The sequence below is a fragment of the Mustela lutreola genome, chromosome 5 (assembly GCF_030435805.1).
Source record: "Mustela lutreola isolate mMusLut2 chromosome 5, mMusLut2.pri, whole genome shotgun sequence".
Lineage (NCBI taxonomy): Eukaryota > Metazoa > Chordata > Mammalia > Carnivora > Mustelidae > Mustela > Mustela lutreola.
Genome location: NC_081294.1, coordinates 2,031,774 through 2,057,259, shown reverse-complemented (window position 1 = coordinate 2,057,259; position 25,486 = coordinate 2,031,774). Strand labels below are relative to the sequence as shown.

At 49.2% G+C, this 25,486-nt stretch overlaps 1 pseudogene; it reads right to left on the bottom strand.

The window, feature by feature from the left end:
• The window catches only part of LOC131831502 (ras-related protein Rab-7a-like), a 35,859-nt pseudogene that overhangs the window by 3,132 nt on the left and 7,241 nt on the right, over positions 1-25,486 (bottom strand).

Below are 25,486 nucleotides of genomic sequence, written 5' to 3'. Positions count from 1 at the left end.
CCTGCATTTGGGGTGGCCGATTTGCTTTCTTTAATTTCCTGATTCAAATGTTAAACTCATCCCAGAAACACCCTTGTGGACACATCCAGTAGAATGCTCGGCCATATGTCCGGTGTCTGGCGTTTCGGCCAAGCTGACACGAGTCATCCAAGCTGGGACCCCAGGGGACATAGACCAGCCCGGCTTCCTTCACCTTTAACGTGCATTTAGTTCACCCCGCATCTTTCCACAGCTGGAAAGCTCGTTTCTTTTTAGTGCTGAAAAGTACCCCATTGTCGGGGTGGGCCCCAGCGTATTTACTCATTGCCCCCACCGCCCCCACCAACACCGAGGTGTACAACGTCCGGCTTGTGTGGCCGAGTGTGTTCAGCTTTGCCGGAAACCACCCATTGTCAACCAGAGCGAGCAGGGCTGTGTTCCCTCCAGCGGCCAGTCCTGTCTCAGAAGACAACGTCTCAGGGACGTGGCGGCATCCTTCCTCGGAGTCCTGGATTGCGATTTCTCCCAGCATCTCCTCTATGGCTCTGACCCTCCATAGAGAAGAGACGGCACGGCTCCCTCCCCAGCCCCACCGGCCAGCTTAGGGTTCCTCATGGCTGCTGCACACGGTTCCCCCCTGGGCTCCCGGGCTTTGGGGCCGAGACCCTCACCCACAGTCTGCACAGTGAGAGCCCTATTCCCCCAACCCCAGTAACAGCCACTGCCTTTGCTCCTGTCCCCTCAGCTGCCCCGAGCCCCATCGTCTCCAGAGAAATGTCTGCCTGCCCCCGCAGGGACTAAGGGTGGGAGGGGCCAACCACTGGCCAGGGAGGTCGTCAGAAGGCAAGGGAATGAATCTCTGTCCTCACACCCACGCAGTCCCACACCCTCACAGCTCTGGGGACCGGGCCACTGCCTAACAGGTCATCTCCCCACGAGGAGCCGTCAGGGACACAGAAGCTGGAGGTCATGACCAAGCCGGTGCCCCCCTCTGGTGCCTCCTCTAGTGCCTGGGAGACGGGACTTCCCCAGAAGAAGGAAGACCCCTGCCCCTGCCCCTGCCGGGAGGGCCTGGGTCTAGCCCTGCAATAACTATGTTTTTGTCTAAGGTTCTGATTTACGGTTATAGGTTCATGGCGTCCGCAGCAGATCCTAATCTCAGTCCGGCCACTCTTACTTGTCCCAGGAACTGAGCAAGCGGGAGAAGAAACTGCCACAAACTCCACCCGAAAATGAAACTCAGAGTGCGGACCAGAATCCAGAGCCCCAATGTCTTCTCCTGAGCCGTGCTGACCACAGGGCATGAATGTCCCCTTCCCAGAAAGACCTCCAGTCCCCCAGGTGTCTGTCCCCCACGTCTGTCCCATCCTGCGGTCACCTCCCCCAGGGCCCCTCTCTCTTCCTCCTCGCCTGCCCGACTCGCTCTGCATCGGGCTCCAACTAGGGTCGCCACTAGCCATCGCTGCAGCCACTGGCCTTGGCGGCACCGTCTCGGCCCCGTTCGGCAAGTATGGACGCTGAGGCACAGAAAGGCCCACAGAGTGTGTTCTGGTGAGGGGCAGGGCCAGAAAGTGGACTCAGGCCATTGGCCTGGGGTCCACCTGGAAGCACAGCGAACCTGTGCCTCATCTAGGATTAAAGCTCTCCCCAGGGACATGACACACACCCAGGCTGTGATTCGGGGTGTCCGGCCCGTCCCCTCCCCAAGCCATGCACTAGGACACGGCAGAAGGGGCGCCCGGAGGGGCGGAGAGTCTTACCGCAGCGAAGGGAAGGCACCCGCACCCACCAGCAGCCAACAGGACCCAAAAGGCTGTGTCCGGCTGCCCATGGGCGCAGCGTGGAGGCCACAGAGAAAGGCACTGGCCGCCCCGGTTCTGCTGCGTGTTTTGCTCTGCAGTACGTGGGCCCAGGTTCTGTGTCCCTGCGTTTTCCTTCTTCTGAAGAGAAAAATGTGGGCATGTGGGTGCCGGAGAAAGACAAAACCCTTCCCTTTCCCCCCAAACATCACATGTGTCCCCGACCGAAAGGCCTGTGTCATTCCCAGGACACCCCCTGGATGGCGCCAAGACAGGCCCAGGGTCCCTGTCACCGCCAGCAGGCACTGGGCTCGCTCTGCGCAGGGGTGAGGGGTCGGGGGAGACCGGCGTGGCTGACATTTGGGAGAATCTGTTTCCCGATTCCCCGCCTGACACCGGCCCTGCGGGATAAGAACGCCTGTCTGACGTCAGCGGTTTGCTCTGCCGCTGCAGGGACTTTCTTCCGGGCTGGTGGTTCTCTCCGCTTGGAGCACCCCGACGGGAGCCCTGCCTCCCCCTTCGGAGAAGAGGCCCCGTGGCAGGGGCCAGGCGGGGTCGGAGATGAGGGGGCCCCTCGCTCGGCATCACCTCCCGGGTCTGGAGTGGAAATGTCTTCCAGTGGGGGCGGGCGTGTCGGGGCGGGGTGAGGAGCAGGACCCCGCTAAGGACCCCGGGGGTGGACGGACCCCACCGCACACGCGTGCCCGTCGCGCGCACGGACCTGCATGGCAGGCTGGTGTTGCTTCTCCCCGCGGGTCCAGCACGGGCTAAGGCTCACGCGACATGGGACAGGTCCACAGTGGCAGGAACGGAGGCACCCGTCTGCATGCTTGGAAGCGGCTTTTCCAGACCTTTGTCGAGGACGGCCGAGGGACCGCTCGGGCTGCATTGGACGGCTCCGTCCAACAGCCTTCAGACGCCGTCACTGGACGTCGTTGCGATGGCGACCCTGCCGCCCCGTCCTGCGTCCCCCTTGGCAGCAGCACTGAGCCGCAAGGACGTTCTGAGTGGCTTGGGGTGGGGACGCAGACACCCTCAGCCCGTCTTCCAGTGCCCCACAGTCGGAGCTATCGCGTGTCTCTGTCAGGTACTGGCCCTCGTTTGAGAGTTTTCCTTAGGAAGGTGAAATGCGTTTCTTGCATAACCAACTAGGAGACCGAATTAGGGAAGACCAGCTTTCGTGATTCAAACTACTTTGTGGTTGAGGAAATGGCTCTTCTCACGATCAGCCAAAGCGGGTCCCTCAGCGGCAACCCCAGGAGATGCATCGGCCCGCACCTCCCAAAGTTTGTCCCCCGAAGCGGTCCCCCAGACACCGGGTGCTCTGAGAGGGGAGCTCTCCCCTCAGGCGACCCAGGACGCATGGGTCCCAGGAACCCCACGGTGCCTACTGTACCCGCACTCATGGGGAAGCCCTGGAGCGTAATTCAAGGAAGCGAGCTTGACCTCCAACTTCTGTTTTCCGTGGAAGACCTGAAAACGTGAACTGACTGAAGGGAGACACAGATGAGGAGGTAGGCGGGAATGCGCCCAGAGCTCCCAGCGCTCAGTGTTTCCGTCTGCACCCAGGGTCACGGCGCCCGTCATCCCGCACCATCGTCACCAGGGGCTGGGGGCTCGGCTTGCGTCTATCAGCAGAAAGCGGGCGACACAGGCCACAGGCCCCGACATCCTCCTGCGACCCAGCGTGGGCCGTTTGGGTCATTCTCTTTGACTCGCCTGCAGACCAAGCTTGCCACTTGCATCTCCCCGTGTTGCCAGGCGTCTCCACACCACACAGTGCATGTGCCCGAAACGACAGAGGACAGGCCTGACAGCAGACACCAGCACGAACACTCTGGGGAAAGAACTGGTTCAAGGGACCGTCCACAAGAGAAGGGACAGCCCGACCGGCCACCCACACTGCAAACCCCGATTCGGAAGAAGGAGAGCAATGCTCTGCCGCGGAGCCGGCCTGACACGGAGGGGACGCCCCATCCGCCCCCAGCTCGGAGCTTGGAGCCGGGGCTGGCGAGCCCCAGTGACCAAGTCAGGTCCTGTGTGCCTCTGGGGTGGCGAGATGCGCCGGCGGAACAAGATCCGCACGGAGACGTGGGCTCGACCCCCTCCACGACACATCGCCGGCCCCCAGCCCCATCCCTGTCTGCCTCACAAGCCATCTGGGGTGGAAACCGTGAACGGAATGTTCCAGTAAAGATCGGCTCAGGCAGGGCCGGAAGCCTCTAGGGAGCCGCCGTGCACAGGTGGGCGGGACCTGTTTCCACAGCCATTTGCTTCAGCCCCGACTTTTCACAGTATTTAGGGCTTCTCACTGTCGCAGGACCCAAACCGAAGAATGCGGAGAGCAGACACCGCTGGTGCCAGCGCGACCTGACCCCGGATCCGCGCCTCAGCCCGGGGGCACCGTCTGCACCAACCGGGTGCAGGGTGCGGAGGGCGGACTGGAAGTGCTTGGTGAGGGCCCCTGGGGGAACCCTGGCTCCCTGCGCACAGGCTGCGGCCCAGGAGCTCTGACCCGGCTCCATGGCCGCAGCTTTTTCAACACCCCCGGAATAAATCTGAATTCCCCGCATGCATTTTCTTCACTGGGGGATCCCAGGGGAAACCTGACTTCCATTCCTACACTGTTCAATCTTTAATCGTCTTCGCAGAATCTCCCTTGTCCCTCATTCTGTAAGCCTGAATAAAGGGAGACCTTCTATTCACGAGCCACTTGAGGCCGCGCCTGGCTGGACTGCGAGGACAGCCTGAGTCACCAGCACACAGCGGCCGGCTTCTCCAAGGGTGCGGGTAGGCCGGGCCTCGTTCTGGGAAGCCAACGACCCTCGGGTCCCCGCAGAGTCACCGGAACTACCCACTCGGTGGGTGTGTTGCACCTGCGCCTGGCGCCGGCTCCCGGAGGCCGCGCTCCGACGGGGCGCACCGGCAGGGGCGCACCGGCAGGGGCGCACGGGCAGGGGCGCAGGGGAACCCGCTTGCGCTCCCCGGGCCCGCCCCGCCGCGCCCCTCAGCCTCGACCCGGATCGGCCAGGCCCTCTGGCTCGAGCTCTCACACAGGCCTCAGAGACGGGAGCTGACCCTGCGGAGCTTGCAGAGGTTCCCTTTGCTTTCTGAGTGTGGAAAATCCCCGCGGCCCCTGGTAATTTGCTCCTAGCGGTGGCCTGGCAGCTGTCTAAATTCACAAGGTCACCCCTGGCCCCGCCTAAGCCTAACTTTTTAGGGGCCCTGGGGTCAGGTTTCAAATAAGTGCACATTCCTTCACTAACCCAAAGCAGCCCTCAGGACTCAGCACACTTTAAAGATGGATGTCGGTCACCTCGCGCACAGGAGACTTCAAAGGGCGGCGGCAGCGGACGGCCCGGGGCTCCCCTCCCTGCGGCTGTGCTCCCCGCTTACCCGGCTCGCTGTCCGCTGTCCGGAGGGGCCAAACGCCGCCCTGCCCTCCGTCACCTTTCGCTTGCACTTGTTAAAAGTAATTAGTGTTTGCGCCCGTGTCTGAACTTTGATTTGTTTCCAGGATGGAGATGTTGATACTCCTTCTGAGGCTCCATAAATCACATGTTATTAAGTTACCGCGCGGTACAGTGTTTCAAAGTGCTGGGAACTCCTGCTTTAATGGGGGGGGGGGGTGCTCATGGTAACACGGGCAAGCTTGGGACTCAGGAGCCACACCAAACCTCACCCCCTTCTCCGCACACCCCCTCTATCTGCCGGCTCTGCTTGGGGCATCAAAGGGAAGGCTCTGAATTTGCGGGTACAAGCGGCAGTCAGGGATGTGCCCATTTCCGAGTGGCACGACGTCTCCTGGAGGAAGGATCCGCGTGGTGATTCCCATTTCACAGAGGAGGAAACTGAGCCGAGAGAAGCTGGGTGCCTTGCCACCCCTTCACCCCCCCAGGAAGACACGGCCACGGAACCCAGTCTTCTGCCTGGAGCCAATGAGCAACTGCTTGTTGCCCCCCTCCAGTTCAGGGACAGGCGAGGCTTTCCTCCGTGGCACATCTGATACAGCTGCTCAGGGCAGTGGACGGAGCCCCCATGCCCTTGGGATGCGGCCTGCTTGGATCCGGGTCCCTGGGGATGGTCCACTCCCCAGCCAGTTTCTTGCAGAGAACAACCACAGGGTAGCTCCAGCTGCACCGACAGACTGATGGCTCAGAAATGGGCCAGGACCCAATCAGAACGTGGGGGTAGAAGGGGAAATTCACCCAGGTTCCTGGGGTGGGGGTTCCTGCTGCTGCCCAGAATTCAAACCAGGGGTTGGAGATTCCGTACCATCTTCCAAAGCCCCGGAGCTGAGGTGGGGAGACGCAGAGCACACTGTGGCCGGAAAGTCAAGCCCCGAGTCTGGAGGACACCCCTGGGAACATAGCCACGTGCTCTGGAACCCAGGTCTCCCGTGAGCTCGTCAGCTCGTTTCTGCCTAAGCCAAATGATTTAGGGTTTTGTCCGGTTGGGATGTTAATTCTCTCAGTAGCTCTGCAAAGACAGACATGAAAATCTACTGTGGGTTCAAACGTATCTTTATCGGGACTAAGCCTGCGTTTATCCTGAGTATTAAGAATTTTTTCTAGTGACTTGAGATCTTTTGTGTTTTGCCTCTGAAGAGTTCACTGATAACTTTGGAGAATCACGTGTATGAACAAAGTCAGATCAAGAAAGTCATGTTAGTTCTTTCTGGAAATAGTTTGTCAAGTTAGTTATTGACTCCGATGGTACGTGTTGTGGTTGTGCAAGCATTCGTGTGTAATCGTGGATGAGGGTTGTTAGGCGGGCGGGCGTGGTCGTCTGCGCCTATGGCGCTGTTTCTGCCTAGACACATCCAGGTCAGCACTTTGTGGTTCCGCAGAGAAATGCTTTTAGAAGGGGGCCGGTAGAAGCCAGGAGACCAGCAGGGAGGCCATCCCAGGGCAGGAGACAGGTGTCACAGCCAGGATTTGGGGCAGTGCTGCTGGAGACGGAGAGACGTGGACCCACAGACAGGCTTCATTTGCATGCACAGCTCTTGGCTCATGCAAATGTTATTTATAGATTATTTTCACAACTTGTTCCTACAGCTAGGTGGCACATTCACGCAGAAACCTCTGCCTTATCCTGCACTCCAGACATGAGGTTTATTTAAAATTACCGTTGCATAAATGCCAGCCATTCTTTTCAAACACGGAGAGAAGTATGGACTCTCAGAGTTAAAATCTGTCTAACGAAAAAGGATTTAAACCGTATTTAAATAAGCCTGCCCATATGCATAATTAGAATTCTGGTATGATTTTGAGTGTTATTACTAAAAACAACATCACTAATCCGCTGCCCTCCTCTGCAGTTTCGATATGCTCTGTATCGCCCAAGGAAGAATGGAGGGGTGGGTGAAGTCATTCTCAGTAACTCAATCCCTCTCAACGGTTTATACTGAAGTGGCTGGGTCTCTTTTCAGGGATTTACCTTAATGATATCATTCCTGAGGAGTCTGGTTTAGATCAAACCAGGTTAAAGATCATGACTGTCAAAAGATGATGTCATTAGATCTCATTACTAATAAAGTCAGGGTCATCATGAGTACAGAAGCCGTTTGGAATTCAGTCTCTGTTTACCTTAAAACCTGCTCCAAAATGTAAAACCCCACGTGATATACAGACAGTGAGAACTGATAGAAACATTCAAGACCTCTGGCATTATGTTTCTATAACCCACTTTGCAAGGATTTATCATTTTCTTTATGTTTTACATCACCACCTTAAACAATTCAGAACCAGCTTTATTTATTTCTTTACTAATGTATTCAGTAATAACTTGCTTTTTGCTGTGTAAGACACTCCATCTAAAAGGATGTAAAACAAATTTGGAGCTGATAATGTGACAGCATGCTGGTCTTTCATCACTGGTTGGTAATTTTGAAGAGCCAGACTTCTTTGTTGCACATAGTTTTGTCACAGGCAGCGTGAAGTGGGATTTTCTTGGAGCTGCCTATCTCTGCATCAAACTTAGTTCCTAATGGAAACCAAGATGGAAATCAAGGTTCCAGACTTTCCACAGTGCCCAATGTAGTGGCTGAATGATGGGAATCCCAGAAACCCCACGTCCGAATCCCCAAACCTGTGAGTATCACCTTCTATGGCTAAAGGTGTAGTTCAGGTAAGGATTTTGAGATGAGAAGCTTGTCCTGAAATATATGGTTGGGTCATCAGTGGGGTCACAGGTGTTTTTGTAAGCGAGAGGCAGATGAGACAGACACAACCAGGACGAAACCCGGGAGAGGACGGGGCTGAGAAAGACACGGCCACGAGCCCAGGGACGCCTGCAGCCAGCAGAGTCGGCAAGAAGCGGGAATGGGTCCTCCCCCATTCTCCCAAGGGACACACCTACAGACACCTGGATTCCCGACGTGCAAACTCCGGAATTGAAAGATAGTTCATTTATGTTGTCTGAAGTCCCCTGGTTTGTTGCGAATACCAGGGGTACCTAGTCCATTGAGGTTGTTGTTAATATACTGCTCCCAGATAAACCTGATGCCACATCCTACTAGAGCTTCTTGAAGGTCAGGAGGCCTCATTTGTTCACCGAGTGCACATTCATTGAGCACTCTCTGCCTGTTAGAAACTTTTCAGGGTTTTAAGGGCATCACAGTGATGGAAACAGAAAAATAAAAAAAAGTTTCCCTCAAGAAGTTTACATTCTAGTGTGAGGTGACAGACACAACACAAAAGAGTTAGCTCTGCCCAATGTTCTGAATCTGTCCAGATAAAATGATGATGTGAATTCAGCTTTCCCTCTGGCAACTTCATGTCTTTCCTTCATTATTAGAAATGAAAGGGAAGAATTTCTAATACTTGTGAAACACAGTGGATCAGAGAAATTTCCACCTTAGAAATACAAGGAGTGAAAAGGAGAGCCGGCTTTTGAAAAATAGGTCAGACCGGCGTTCACTGAAGAGTGTTTGAAGGCCCTCCAGACCCTCAGGAGACGGAGCAAAATGAACTTGTTCTATTGCGAGACCTTTCCAGGAAGGACCTCCTTTCACAGGACTCGTATGGAAGTTCTCAGTGCACGTTGTATGCAGAAGCATCTGTGAATTTCAGCAGTAACACGGTTTGCCCAAGTGTGTTTCATGCAGAGACCCCCCCTCCCCCCCAGTTTGACCCGGGACCTCATTCCAGTGCCATCTGCTCTAGCCACTCTCCACAGTGTTCAGCGGAGTGCACTCAGGACACGATGCAGGAGTCGGCAAACTGGGGTCTGTGAGCCAAACCCAGAAGTAGCCTGATTTGTCACAGCCTGCAACGTTAAGAATAGCTTTTACATTTTTATATGTTATATTAGCACCTGCAGAATAGCCTTGATTTTTCCTCTTGGTCTACAAAACCTAAAACATTTACTACTTGACCTTTTAAAATAAAAGATCACCAAACCCTAGATTAGGCTGAGGAGGAAGACGAGGTCACCCGTTTTCCACAGAGTGGGCTCTCTCTCTCCCAAGGGCAGGATGTCACTCCATGACTCAGTTTCTCCCACCAGGATTCATTCTTCACCACACATTTCCATTCATAAGTGATGTCTTCACCAGACTAGGATGTCTTCTCTTATGAAACTTTTCTTTAGTTTTTTGTGTAACGCTCAACAAAAGAATACGACAGTGCTTGTGTCACTAAACTTCCCATAAGTTTAAAAAGGTAAGTTATCAACCAGTTTGATCTATCATTTATGGAACACGGCACCCATTCTTCTACTTGTTGAGAGTATACTCTGTTCTCAAACTACATGAGGCATTTGGCTGGATAGAGTCTATTCGAGGTGGAGATGATACAACATATTTTCTTTGACAAGACTAGTACTAACAAAGAAACTAGTACCAGTAAGATTTCTAGAACATTTCCAAGTATTTGAAAATTAAATAAAAAAAACCTTAAACAACCCTCAAATCAAAGAAATTACAAGAGGAGCTGAAAATATTTTGATTAAGTAATAATGAAATTATAAGACATTAAAATTTGATGCAGCTAAATCAGTCATGAGAGGAATATTGATAGCTTTAGATGCCTGTATTCAAATGAAAGAAGCTGTGACATTAATGCCTTCTAATTCCATCTTAAATTGGCAAGGAAAAGGAAAAAGAGTAACTTAAACCTTAAATAAGAAGACAGGCAATTTTACAAATAAAAGTGGAAGTCAGTGAAATAAAATTAAAGAAACAAATGAACCAATAGTGTGACACAGTGGAGAAACTCAACAGGGCCAGAAGTTATTTCTTTGAAAATATAAATAAAACTGACAAACCTCTAGCAAGATTGGTAAAAGAAAAAAGAGAGAAAACACAAATTACTAATAACAGGAATGAGAGAGGTGAAGTCATGAGAGACTGTACAGATGAAATGACCATGAGGGGATACGTAATGGTAAAGGCACACATGGGAAGATCTACAGCTCGTGCCATACTTACCGTGAAATATTGATGTGCTCTCCACCTGAGATGGGGAACAAGACCAGAAGATCTTCTTTCCTCACTACTATTCAACAGTGAAGACAGAGACTCTATTTAATACAGTAAAGAAAGGAATCCAGATAGGAAAGATGTAAAACTGTATTTATTCATAATTGTGTAGATAGAAAAGCCTAAGGAACCTCTAAGAAGATCATTAGAGTAGGCAAATATAGCAATATTGCAGAATTCAATTTTAAGAAATTATATCTCTCTGGGCGCCTGGGTGGCTCAGTTGGTTAAAGCCTCTGCCTTCAGCTCAGGTCGTGATCTCAGGGTCCTGGGATCGAGCCCCGAGTTGGGCTCTCTGCTCAGCGGGAAGTCTGCCCCCCCCCTTTGCTTGCTGTTCTGCCTTCTTGTGATCGCTGTGTCTCAAATAAATAAACGAAAATCTTTAAAAAAAAAAAAAAGAAAGAAAGAAATTATATCTCTATGTACCTGAAATGGATAACTAGAAAATGAAATTGCAAAGCCTATATCACTTATAAGAACACAAAAACATATCAACTGTAGTAGCAACAAAAGAAGTATAAGTTTCTACAATGGAAATTATAAAGTGCTAAAGAGAGAAATTGAAGAATATGTAAGTTAAGGAGAGATGTACCATGTTCATATGTTGGAAGATCCAATTATGTTCGTTTGTTTTTTGGAAGGCTCAGTATTATTAAGATATTAATTTTCTCTCAATTGATCTATACCAAAGCAATTCTAATTAAAATTTCAACAGATTTTTTCTAGAAATTAACAAGATGACTTGAAATTAACTTAAAAAGAAGAAGGAAGAAAAATAGTACACATATAGACATAAATGAAAGATATAATCTATTTGAATTCAAGATTTGCTGTGGAGGTATTACTATACCTTATATATACTATATATATATATATACACTATATATACTATACCTCCTTAAAATAGTGTGGTATTACAGTAATGATTAAAACTAAACCCTTGGAACAATATAAGAAATCCAGAACTTGGTCCTCACTTATAACATCAAATGATTTCAACAAAAGTGCCAAAGAAACTCAGTGGAAAAGGAAAATTTCTTCAACAAATGGTGCTGGAATGACTGAATATCCACACACTAAAAGAATAGCCTTGTTTCCTGTCCTACAAGGTGCCCCAGATCAACTGAAGGCAGATCACACCTAAACAAAAAGTGCAAATTTATTTCTTTGAAAATATAAATAAAACTGACAAACCTCTAGCAAGATTGGTAAATGAAAAAGAGAGAAAACACAAGTTACTAATAACAGGAATGAGAGAGGTGAAGTCATGAGAGACTGTACAGATGAAATGAAATGATCTTCTGGAAATGAAATGAAATGAAATAAGATCTGGAAAAATTGCTTCTACATCTTGGCGCAAGTAAAGATTCCTTAAAAATCAAAACAAAACAAAAAAAAAAAAAGCTTGGATTATAAAGTAAAATTTTGATAAATGAAAATTCATCGGTGTTAAAAATGTCTTCTCACCAGAAAATACTACCATGAATATCATCATAAACTGGAGGAGAATACTGAAATAATAGTATCAGAAAAGACCCATGTCTAGTTGTATGAGAAAGCCCCGGAGCTCAACAGAAAGACAAGACCAACAGCCCAGTACAGGCCCAGACGCCCGAAACAGGAGTTTCAGAAAAGAACATATAAAAATAGTGAATGAATAAGTGTTTAATGTCATTCTCAGGGAAATGCAAATTGAAACCATCATGAGATACAACTATACATATACTAGAAAGGCTAAAATTTAAAAAGTTTAGCAACACAAAATACTGGAGAATGTAGGGAAGACCCAGAAGTCCCATTTACTGGTGTTAGGAACCTAAAATGCTAAAACATCTTTTAGAAAACTTTGGGGTAGTTTCTTAAAATGTTAAGCATGGATCTGTCCTATGATCTACCAGTTCTACTTCTTTTCTTTAAGATTTATTTACTTATTTTAGAGAGAAAGCACCTTGGAGCATGGGGTGGAGGATAAGCACAGAGGGAGATGGAGAGACAGAATCTTAGGCAGACTCCTCCTAAGCTGGGAGCCCAGGGTGGGGCTCGGACTCACGGCCGCGAAATCATGACCTGAGCCGAAACCAGGAGTCAGATGCTTAACTGACGGAGCCACCAAGCCGTCCCTCCAGCCGTCCTACTTCTAAGGACTAGTCTAAGATAAATGACATTACATATACAAAAAGTCTTCTACAAGAATCCATGCTATGGTATCGAAGCCAGAAAGAACATTTCCTGGAGGGTGGGTACATCACCTGTGCTGTATTCACACAACAGAAGATGGTTCAGAGTCCAAAGGAGCACAATACTGATGCGTGCAACAGCACGGACGGGCATCAGACCTGGAAGCCCAGTGAAGGAAACTGGACATAGAAAGGTCAGTGCTCCACGACTCCCCCCACATGAAATTCTCTAGACTAAGCAAAATTAGCATATGGTGGTTCATGCTGGGTCGTGATTGTTTCCAGGGAAAAGGGCATTGACCAGGAGGGAGCAGGGAAGGACTTTCTGGAGTGATAGATGTGTTCTGTGTCTTGAAATACATTTACAAAAACTGATTAAATGATACATCTAAAGTTGAACATTTCATGTATGCATATTATACTATAAAATTACATACACAGACACATATGCACTAGCCTAGTATAGCTAGAGTTCCACACCAGGCATTACCCTGTATTCAGTGATGGTCTGGACCAGGTACTGTCTTGTGAAGAGTCATAGTCTGGGTCCAACACTATTCTGTTGTTACTTATGTTACGTTACGTTACATTACATTACATTTGTCAGTGGTAAAGTGAGGTGGTAAAAGTGGTAAAGTGAGGTGACTACCCTCAAGACTATTTTCAAACAGTTTAAAACCCCTTTAATGTTTCATAAATGCAACCAGATCAGACACTAGCTTGGTATACAGTGATGGTTCAAGACCAGACGCTAACCTGGTGTTCAGTGATGGTTGCAGACCAGACGCTAGCCTCATGTACAGTGATGGTTCCAGACCAGACATTAGCCTGGTGTACAGTGATGGTTCCAGACCAGATGCTAACCTGGTGTACAGTGATGGTTGCAGACCAGACACTAGCCTGCTCTGAGAGATCACCGACACAACAACCACTATAGTGATGGTTGTAGACCAGATGCTATCCTGGTGCACAGTGATGGCTCCAGACCAGGGACTACCCTGGTACGCACTGATGGTTCTGGATTGAGCCCCAGTATGATTGTGGATTTTGGAGTAAGGATCTGGAAAACACGTGGTAGCATTGGGAAGCAAGCCAGAGAGTTTCTCTGCAATGGAAGAGAACCAGTGCTCGGACAAGCCCACCTGGCATCTCTGTCCGTGGCTGTTCCCTCATCTGGGAAACCACATTTGTCTCTCTGCAATGTGAACAGTCATACTGACCCACCCCCGACTGCATTAAGCCACATGCTGTGTTAGGAGGTTATTTCTAAATACTTTATAAAACTCAGTTAGTGTTCCAATATGATATCTTTATTGTAACTACAGAAAAAGATACATTCCAGCTTTATGGAATTAAATGACAGCCTCTCTTGGACTATTTGGAGAAAATGTTTAATGTGTTAAGCACTCTCATGCAGAAGTTAATAAAAAAAGTTTTTTTTAACAAAAACTACCTTTTCATGTGTTATGCATTCCCCATCCCCAAGGAGAATAGCCTACTTTGAAAAAGCTATTTAATTCAAATAAAGAAAGGATATGATGTTGCCAGTGAGAGCAAATAAAGACGGAATAAGGTATATTACCAAGGAAATGTTTGCAGAACACACGGAAATTAATCTGCCGCGTGCAGTAGTTGACACAGTTCATACTAGCACAGATAAATCATTCATAGGAAAAACAAACACCAACTAAAAAGAAATAGATCACCAGTTGAGCCATATACATCATGACCTGTTGACACAACACAAATTTTCTGCTGAATCAGACACTTAATCTGCTCCATCACAGTGAAGACCCACGGAGCGGGGCGTGCCAGCTGGTTCGGCACGCCACCCTGCAGGCTCCCGCAGCTCCCGTGGATTTCCAGCAATCGACGATTGCACAATATAGCAGAGCTCATATTTACCGAGCCACTGTCACTAAGAGGGAAAAGTGCTGGCTGGTAAACTGTAGACATCACTCCGCCTTCTCTTTACCTCAGTTCCCGTGGTCTTTCTAGGAACGCAATGAGGGCAGGCAACCATTAAGGTGGTCCCTCGAGCCGAGTGCGCCCTCCCCGCGAGTGGGGGCAGGACCTGTGAGCAGGACGTCTAAGCAGTGAAAGCCGGGGAGGGGGTCGCTCGGGGCAGCACGGCTCTGCATAGGACTCCGACGGGCTCACTCTGGAGCCTTTGTCTCCCTGGTGCTGTCTTGGAAGAAGCAAGCGGCCGCAAGTCCTTGTTCTAAGCTCTAGCTGGGATTTAATTTATGGAGGTATGACCGCTGATGATGCGGAGAGGCTGAGGCCCTTGGAAGGCATCTCCCATTACGTAGATTCTCTGAGGGAAGAGGGCAGGCCCTGCCGTACCCCGCCGGCCACGCAGAGCTCAGGGATGGAAGCGGGAAGGAGGCAGGCTCAGGCCAGGGCCTTTCTCGGGGTCCCCCGACCGAGAAATGAACAGCTTAGGCCAGTGTGAGCGGTTTCGGTGAGCCTTGGTGCTGTCACCTAGTGTCTTCCTTTGCCGGATACCTGTCCCTGGTTGAGTTGGGATGGGGAAACTCTAGTTTCTTGTGTGACCCTCAGGTAGGGAGGCCGCTGGGGCTGCCGGCCTGGGATGGGTTGCTTTGCAAATGCAAGGTGTGCTCCTGGACAAGTCATTGTGTCCGGGGATCAGCCCTGGGAGAGCAAGGTGTGCTCCTGGACAAGTCATTGTGTCCGGGGATCAGCCCTGGGAGAGCCCGTCCCTGCCCAGACCTGGAAGGGCTCCAGAGTATCAAGAATATAGAAAATATCGTTATGGGGCGCCGCAGTGGCTCAGTCCGTTGAAAATCTGACTCGTGGTTTCAGCTCCGGTCATGATCACAAGGTCGTGGGATTGAGCCCCGCATCAGGCTCCCTGCTCAATGCCGAGACCACTTGTGCTCTCTCTCTCTCAAATAAATAAATAAGTCCAGCCCCCCAAAAAGAAAAAAGGAAAATAGAGTTAGCATAGCTGGTCCTGTGAGGAATGGATGCCCAGTGGACAAATATATTTGTAGAAAACACAGTCAGGACAATCCTATAGCATCAAGGAAATGAATTATACCAACAGGCTGGGGATTTCGGAAGGAGACCTTCCCAGTCTAGCCTCTCGTGGGAGCCCATCCTGGGTGATGCACGGGGGGGCCCTGAGCAGAGGACCCCCTAAGTCATGTCCTGACTCCTGATCCCCAGAAACAGAGGGATAATAACCATGTTATTTAAAGCTGCTGACTTTGTGGTGATTTGTTTAGCACCAACACAAAAGTGAACGACTGGTCAAAATAAGCATAAGACGGAAATCATCCTGAAATACTTAACTTAAGGATATATAAACAATTTGAACTTTCTTGTCATTGATGGCACGAGGTAATCTGATTAGAGACCCAGAGAGCGAATATTTTCAAGTGTTTTAAATACGGATTCACTTGAGGTGAAGAACATCAAGACCAAGGTTTGGTCTGGGGCAGGACGGGTCAGGCTGGGAAAGGCTATCCGCTGGGTGCAGACAGACCCCAGAGCGGGACAAGGTGAAGGGATCGGTCCCAGGAAGTGTGGTGAGGAGGCAGGGGACTCGCTCTGCAGGCCCAGAGGATGCGGTCCTTGGCCCTCTCACCGGCTTCAGAGGCAGACTCAAGTCCTGGGGACAGCCGTTGAGGTCTGCAGCAGAGAGCCCGGCATGAGAATCCACACGGAGACCCACACATCGGAGAGGGGCTCAGAATAACAAGAACCCAGTTACAGAAACCAATGTATAAGGTCGGGGAGAAGGAGGCTCTGCCTTTGTGAGCAACTTTCTTCTCTTTGCCTCAGTTTCCAGCTCTGTGAAATGGGGCCATGGCGTCACCTGTCAGTGAGGGAGTTATCTGCCATCACCCTCTTTTGAGACTGAAGAGCTGGAAGGCAGCAACTGATAGTCTGGTTGATCCATTCAGCAATGGGAGGTCTTGAAGAGCAAAAGTCTTGATCAGCCTTGATAAGTAAACTGCTTTAATGGTCATATCTTCCTGGAGCAGGTATTTCCTAGCACAAACAGCCGAGTGACTTATGTCTGGTTCCAGTATTTGCACAGAAAGAGGAAGTGGTGTAGCTCTTAGAGGCAGGATCATGTTCTCAAAGTATTAAATCAAATAATGTGAAACAAACTCTGAGCTTAATTCCTGGTACACAGTAGGTGCTCAATAAATGTAGCTGTCCACATAATTAACAACGAGGCTGACTTGGTGTGGCACACTGTGGCCTTAAGTCTAGTGGACCTTTTTTTTTTTTTTTACACTAATTTATACATTTTTAAAAATTAATTTATTTATTTTCAGCATAACAGTATCGTTATTTTTGCACCACACCCAGTGCTCCATGCAATCCGTGCCCTCTCTGATACCCAGCACCTGGTACCCCAACCTCCCACCCCCCGCCCCTTCAAACCCCTCAGATTGTTTTTCAGAGTCCACAGTCTCTCATGGTTCACCTCCCCTTCCAATTTACCCCAACTCCCTTCTCCTAAGACCCCTTGTCCTCCATGCTATTTGTTATGCTCCACAAATAAGGGGAAGCCTCTTCCACTGTTGGTGAGAATGCAAGTTGGTGCAGCCTCTTTGGAGGCTATTTTTAATTTTCCTCAAGAAATTAAAAATAGAACTTCCCTATGACCCTGCAACTGCACTACCAGGTATTTACCCCAAAGATATAGATGTCGTGAAAAGAAGGGCCATCTGTACCCCAGTGTTTGTAGCAGCAATGGCCACGGTCGCCAAACTGTGGAAAGAACCAAGATGCCCTTCAACGGACGAATGGATCAGGAAGATGTGGTCCATATACACTATGGAGTATGATGCCTCCATCAGAAAGGATGAATGCCCAACTTTTGTAGCAACATGGATGGGACTGGAGGAGATGATGCTGAGTGAAATAACTTATACATTTTTAATTGGTTGCAGATATCAATGTAGTATAAGATTCTTTTCTAAGAAGGATTACATAATAAATGGGCACTATAGAAAACCTGATCAGTTAAAAGTCACAAGCGTCAACAGACACAGACAAAACTCCGCCTGGCCAGGTGGGGTGTGAGCCCGCAATGAAGCGCGGGGCACCAGCCTTCCCGGGTGGTAGCCGTCATGGGACGGGGGTAGGGAGGGGGTAAAGGGACCACAAGACCATTTAAAAAATCGGATAACTGATTCGACACAGATTAACTGTAAACAGTTCCCTCTCCCCAGTGGACGAAAAGAATAATCTTCCGATGCCGACTGCACACCAGAACGATTTCTACGGCTTGCCTGTCCCGCTGCCGTACGAGGGCTGATGGGGTGGGTGGGCAGACCCCGATGGACGCATCACAGGCCTGGGCTGGGTCTGTCTGCTTGCGTCAGGGTTGTGTGTGTGTGTAAGGGTGTGCTTGATGGGGCTTCTTTAGGCAGCCGGATTCGAGAGACGAATTATGTTTTGTTTGGAAGAGGAGAGGGGCTTGTGTTGGAAGGGCCCAAGTGTGTTCTCTGTCTGCCGAAGGACTCTGCCCTGCTCTCACGGCCCCTTCGGCACCTGCCGCTCTCCACTGAGGCCATGGCCTGGCCGTTCTTGTCCAGTCTGATGAGCTCGGGGAACTCACTGTACCGCTCTACCTCTGTTTCCTGTGTGAGTGCATTCCGTGCGATTGTCTGAATGCCAGCTCCACACTGATGGCCTCCTTGGCACTGGTCTTGACGTAGGGAATGTTGTTTTTGCTGTAGCACCCGGCCTGTGGCCACTTTGTGGCCACTTGTCTGTTTTCAAGGTCAGTCTTGTTTCCCAACACAATGAAGGGGAAGTTTCCGGGATCCCGGGGACTGGTTGGGATGAGAATTCATCTCTCTAGCTGTGGAGAGTTTTGAAGGTGCTGGGGCCAGTAACGTCACACTCCAGAACACAGCAGTCTGCGCCTCTGTAGGCCACACTGAGGGGCTAGAGCCGCTCCAGGCCTGCTGTGTCCCAGATCTGCTTCATAACTAGTCTATCATCCACCATCACCTCCTTTGTCAGAAAGTCTGCTCCTGTGGTAGCTTTGTACTGATTACTGAATTTCTTTTTTACATACTGGTTCTTGAGTGATGTCTTACCAACTCCAGAATCTCCCAGGATGGCAACCTTCAGCAACACTTTCTTCCTAGAGGTGATCCGTCAAAACCCAGCCACTCCACTGGGGACTCTGGGTCGGGCGTGTTGCCGGGGCTCTGGCCGAGGAGGAAGTACAAGGGAGTTCAGGTTGCGGTTCTAGCAGGCTCCTCGGCACTCCCCAAGCCTTCAGCCTCTCGTGGACCTTTTAATTTGTTGCACGAAGGAGGGTTGACACTAACTTGCTTTGTGGCAAGTTACCACAAAGGAGGTAGTCACCCCCAGCACCTTCCCCTCACTAGCATTCCTTGTCCGCGTCCTCTGTCTTTAGGACTAACGTGCATCAGGCCCGCATTGGACTTTGGCCTTCTCACCTCCGCTCTACGACAGCTCTGTGATGCCAGCCAGAGAAAGTCCTCTGCTTTAGGGGCTTGTAATGGGTTGAAGTGTGTCCCGTCTTCCACAAAAGTTGTTGAACCCCATTACCTGTGGATGAGACCTTATGTGAAAATTGGACTTCTGCAGATGACTGAGTTAAGATGGAGGTCATAGGGCAGGCTCTGATTCAATACGATGAGAGTCCTTACAAGAAAAGGGCATTTGGACGCAGACACAGACGCACAAGCAGAATGCCATGTGAACATGAAGTCAGAGATTGGGGGAGGGCCTCTACAAGCCAAAGAATACCAAGGATGGCCAGCAGCCACCAGAATGCCAAGGATGGCCAGCGAGAAGCCTGCAAGAGGTCCTTCCAAGCCTCAGAGGATCCAGCCTGTGAACCCCTTGATCTCAGACCCACAGTCTCCAGGGCTATGAGAGAAAGCATTCCTGTTGTTAAAGTCACCCAGGAAGTTGTGCTTTGTTATGACACCTTTAGGGCCTAGACTGGGCCCCTCTGAATAATCCACGATAACCCCCTTGTGTCATTAAAATTTCCAGTTTGATGAGTCAGCAAAAAACTATTTCATCTTCTGTTTGCTTAAGTCTCCTATTCCTAGAACAGATCCCAACAGCCCAGCTTATTCCAAGCCTCCAGAACTTTCCAACAACAGCACTTATGATCCTGTCCTCTGTTTTCTGATCTCATTACAGGTCACTGGAATTAGGATGCTCAAGACTTACCATCATACGGGACCTAGCTGCATTCCATCCTCAACAAGGTACATCTCTGGAAACTCCGCTGACCACCATTACCAACCACATTTCCAGTGTAATATGACATTGGCCTTTTAAAAATGCATTAAATGATTTAAAGTTGTTTGTGGGGCACCTGGGTGGCTCAGTTGGTTAACCATCCAGCTCTTTCATTCGCCTCCAGTCCTGACCTCAAGGTCCCGGGATCCGGCCACACGTCAGGATCCCCACTCAATTGGGGGGTCCATCTCTCTCTCTCTTCCTCTCTCTCTTTGCCCCTCTCCCTGCTTGCTCTCTCTCCCTCTCAAATAAACAAATAAATCTTAAAAAAATAGTTTATTTGCAATGACATGATGAGATACTTCACGTTAAAGAGAGCGGATTTTGCTCACAGGATCCAGTTTTGACTAAGTCAGTGTGTCGGTTCCTAGTGAAGTTGCCTCAGTGCCACCCCATACACACAAAGCGGTGACAATAGCAGCCTCCTCCTCCCCAGCCCCCAGGATGCTCTGTGCTGAGTGACACCACGTGTGTCTCTGTGGCTCGTTTTCAAATTTTTGGAACAGTCACTGCATAAGTGCCAAGCTCTGTATTATGACGAGTTAATCCAATTTCTTGGAAATGCCCAAGTTCTTCATTATGTTGGCGGGTCTTTATTCCTCGATTAGCTAGTCCACCACAAGTGGATTTATCCCCCTAATTGCTGCCATGTAGGTAGAGCACCGTCAAGAGGAGCTGCAGTGTTCCAGCCTTGCTCTGAGACCCTCTCTCCACGGTAAGTCACTTGCTGTCTGCTGTGTTAGCCTCTTTACATGTGAATAGAGGAGAACATGGCTCACAGGATGTTAGCAAAGGAGTTCCTAGCATGAAGCTTCCCACAGCGTGGCTTGCTGCCTCTGTTTCTGGGAGGTTTGTGTTCAGGAATGAGAACGACTTTCTGCACCTGGACAAGGATGCCGACAGCAGCCGAGCCGTGGTTAAGCCCCAGGCATCGGGCAGGTGCTTCAAGAGAGGGCCCAGCAATCCAGACCCTCTTTGGAGGGCTTAGACCAGGGCTCTGGTGCATAATCCCACCCACATCATAACCGAGGCTACACTTGGCTGCTTAGCCTGGAGAAGGGAGTTTGGGAACTGCTCGCACTTCTGCTTCCTAACCCTCCTGTGGGGACAGTTTCCTTCTCACTGAGCTAGAGCCACATACCCAAAGCTCTTCATCTGGGGCTGAGCTGCCTATTGGCGTCACTGGAGAGCCTGAAGGACCGCTCCTGGGAAAACGGTTATGAATGGTCGAAATGCAGCCGGGGTCTTAGGCTTTTCTAGCTAGCATTACCAAACTGTGTTTGTCCCATACCTATGGATACTTCATTCGCTCAGATATGTACTGTTAGGACTAGTTTAGGACGAAGTGGCTAGGTGATATGTTCATCTCAGCATAAAGCACAGTGTGTCCTCCTAGCTGTCCGATGCTGCCTGGACAAGAAGACCACGTATGTAGTACGAGAACCTTCCTGTGAGCACGTGGTGCGGCTGATGGTGCCACACCCTCCACACGGGAGTGGACGTCTCCAGCAGTGGTCCTTGCAAAGGCATCTCCTGACCGTGAAGGTGTGGTCTGAAGACTGACTTCATGAAATACTGGTTTCTTTACTCAAGCAAGAGCAACGACTTCAATTAATTTATTTGAATTGTCCTCACTTGTATCTCAACACAATTTTTATACCATAATACGATGGTATAAGTGGGTAAGATGGTCAGACTAGGTCTTTGCTTCACTTAAGCAGAATGGTAAGGGTATGTTTTAGAGCAGGAAGAACTGGGCGATAGAGAAAGACAACTTTGCCAGTGCAACCCCGAGCATCTGAATATACACTTCTCTGGTACGAGGAGTGTTTGGGTAGCACCATTTCCCAACAGGGTCTCAGGATAACGACCCTTATGTAGTGACACCTTCAACAGAAAACACAGAAAATAGGTGTGCTATGAAAAGTAACATCTCATGGTATGTTCTCAGATAGAAATCCTTGCCAGTTTACTTGACATTCCAAGAGAAATCAGAATGCCTTTCACAACAGTGGAGAGCTCTCCTGAAGGAAGGTCGCTCTGGTTGCGTAAGCGCACTGTGTTTTGTGGACTAACTGCAATGAAAAGGCCTCATCCAGAGAATCAAAGGCTGTCCTGTTCAGGAAGCAAATGCTTGTCTTCGTGGGGTAGGCACGGGTGCTTCTGCCCAGGACAGGGAAAGCTGGTGAACAGGTGCTGGATGGGTTCTCACGTGGAAGATGACACGAAAGCTTTGAGTTTCCAGAGAAGAAACAAGTGTTCTGGGGAGCACCATGCTCTCCAGCTGGGACTACCTAACACAGACATGCCGGAGATACCTTCCTTCTCATGTCGGGGACCACTGCTCCGCTTATGGGTGCGGGAGGTGAAGATGACCCTCCTGGAAGGCTGCTGGGTTCGTGGCTCACTTGCCTGTGTCCACTGGTGTGGAGGCTGCTCTTGTGTTGACAGTTTATGACCCCCTACAAGTGGTTTTTTGCACTCACTTTGCTTTTACCACATGTTGAATGCAATATAACCATGAGTTTAAAAAGATTTTTAAATTGGTAAAGAATGTTGGGCAGGAAGAAGAAAAATGTGTACATTTATCTATCGTATTTTATGTGCAAACTGGACGGACCTACGTCGGCGTCGCTGTTTACTGTTTACATAAGCTTGCATTTGGTGTTCAACTACTTTTTTTTTTTCCTCTTTGTGAATGTTGTTTTGAGTCTTTTGGGTTAAGCTTGGACACATCATCATTAATCTCATTGAAATTAATGAAAACTTTTTCTTTTTAATCTGTTGCTTCTTCTCTTAAGGGCAGAATTTTCAGAAATAAGCCGAAGTTGTTAAATTAAGTGAGAGATAAGTGTATGAATTAAGGTGTTTCATACCCTCTAATTTATTTTACCCCCTGGCCCTTTTCCCCATTAGAAGTCACCACGGACGGGGAGGCGTTCCAGGCTCACACTTCAGGAAGGGATAACAAAGCGGGGCTTTAGGAGTTCCAAAGTAAGCTTCTGAGATTCGCACCAGAGATAAGAGCTGTGACAGGTAAAGCTCTCTGCATTGTTGGATTTCAGCCTAAATCCTCAATAATTGGGTTGGGTTGGGGTCACCCTCCTGCCCCAGCCAGCAGACCCAGGGAAAAGGGTGATGAGCCAGTTCGGTCCTCCCGAAGAGGCTGGAAGATCTTGCCAGCAAGGGTGTGCAGGTCCCGAACTGCCCCCTGTTGAGTGGGTAGAGGGGGAGGATGAAGCACTCGGTGGGACACTGGGCACCGCGGGTGGCCAGATGGAGGTGAGATGTTCAGAGTTGTCCCTCTCCCTGAAGCAGAAAGCAGGCTTGGGGGACACAGGGGCATGCCTTGAAAGGGAGCCAGGGTTCAGAACTGGTGGTCACCAGGTGCTTTCCTCATGCTGTGATGCTTGGAGGCCTTAGGACTGTGATCCTTCACCCAGACAAGGAGGACAGGAAGGAAGCCCGTAACGGGGTCGAAGCCGTCTTCCCTCAGTTGAAGTGAAGTGGAACCTTAAGGTGGAAAGTGATCTGATTTTGTGATAGAGAAAGGGCAGTTTCCACAGAGACCAAGGCTTGCAGTCCTGGGACCAGGAAGTGTCTTTGCCCCACCAGCAGCTGGCCACCAGAGTAGGACTGGCCATCATGGAGCTCACCAGGGATGCGCCCACTGGGCAGTCTGGCGCCCGAGCCCCCCTCTTCCTGAGAGCCCGCCAAAGAGTGGTGTGGTCAGGGGGTGGGTTTTCCATCTTCAACAACAACAAAAAGGAGGAATTTATTCAACAAATTATTAATGCACATAAGATCAGAGAGAGTTTATGAAGCACTTAGTAAAATAAATAACTTAGAGTCCCTTAATTTAGAAATATTAGTTCATTCACCTTAATTCGTACATTCTTAGTCATTCTTATATATTATTAAAGCAAAGTCCCTAAGAAACACATTCTTGTATAAAATAAACAAAAAATTATCACCAAATATTCTCTAATTCAGATTTCATGACAATGCACATTGTCTTAGCTTTACTATGAAAAACTAGTGAGGCTTCATGTTTACATATGCACATAATATTAAGTAAATTTCCACTTAAATTCACTAATTTAAGCTAATACATTAACTAATACATTAGCTAATGTATTAGCTAATACATTTACATGAGGCCCCCTTTAAAGTCATTAGTTGTATTGGATGTTATTAGATAATCACTTTTGATGAAATCTGTGAAATGATTTCCTCGACCATCAAACCCTCTGTGCAAATGTCGTGGAAAAGGTGCAGAGCAGGAAGCAGCCACGTCATAAACCCGTTCCTGACATTCTGTCAGAGTAAATACATTTTTCTCCTCTTGGTTGATTGACTTGGCAGAAATCTGTTGAGTACATTGAATCTTGGCTGTCATTTGAGCTGTTTCTTCTTCGATGTGCTGAAAAGTTTATTTAAATGATTCATTTGGTGGATTAGAAGTGATAAGCATCTCACACCTTTTAAGAATTTGCATAAATATCCTGGCTCTACTTCAGTAGACACACCTGTTCAAGACCTTACCTGAGTCAGTCAGCGTGATTAGCTCCCTCTCCTGCCGAGCATGGTGCTCCCCAGGACACCTGAGGCAGTCCGGCATGTTCCTCCCTTCCGTGTGGGAGTGCAAACCTGTGGGTAAACACACTGGGTGAAGGTGATGGCACTCATGGGGGTGAAGAATGGACCCGTCTTCGGCTCAGGTCATCATCCCAGGGTCCTGGGTTGGAGTCCCACATCGGGCTTCCTGCTCAGCGGGGAGCCTGCTTCTCCCTGTGCCCCTCCTCCCGCTGGTTCTCTCAATCTTTCTCTCTCTCTCTCAAATAATTAAATAAAACATTTTTTTTAAAAAATGTATGTGCTTTCTTGAGCCTTTGAGAAGTCAGTTTGGTTTTGCATTAATACCTCTGCTTCACTGTTTGATGTTAATTCAGAGTATGTTGACATTAATTCATTTTTTTTTGCACAAAAGTAAGATCTCCTCAGATCAACTTTAAAATTGCCCTGTCTTCTAGATAGGTATATTATGGCCACTTCCTGGCATAGGAGCACACGGCTCCAACCTGCGCGAGGCTTTCCTGTTAGCGTCCTCTGCGTGGTAAACACATCGGTATGAAATGTGGAAGGTTCTCCCTGGAGTCACACTCACTTCTAGAGGACATCATTATTACCTGTTTGCTGGGTTTAAAGCACAGTGAGATCACTCCTTCAGATGCAGTTCGAAAGTGAATGGGTATATATATCTAGACCTTGAGTAGAATCTGGATCTCACGTGTGAGGATCAGGAAGGTTTAAGTAACCCCTGACCCCAACCTTCTTACCCCGCTCCTTCCTACACCTCTCACAATTCAGATCCCGAGGGTCTGTCAGTTCCCAGGGGACGGTTCTGCCTCGGGCACAAAGGGTGTCTAGGGAGGGGAGTGCGGGATAGACAACAAAGAAGATGGAAAATCTGCACAGAACTTAGGAGTGATTAAAGAGAGTTTGGACACTCCATTGGAAGATCCGGCATGTTCCAAGCCTCCCCACCATCCTGTCCTGCTCTGAGCTTTTGGGGATGTTTGTCACCACACCTGAACTTAGCACAACCTGACTGGTACATCTTCTAAAAACAAAATGTGACCAAGCCATGCCCTTCCTGGAAACTGCCAGCTCTCCCAGACAAGGAGCAAGGCAAGTCCTACGACCTCCTCCACCTGCCTGGCACGATGCTCCTTTCACTCACCTGGGCCAGCCTTCACCCAGTCCTA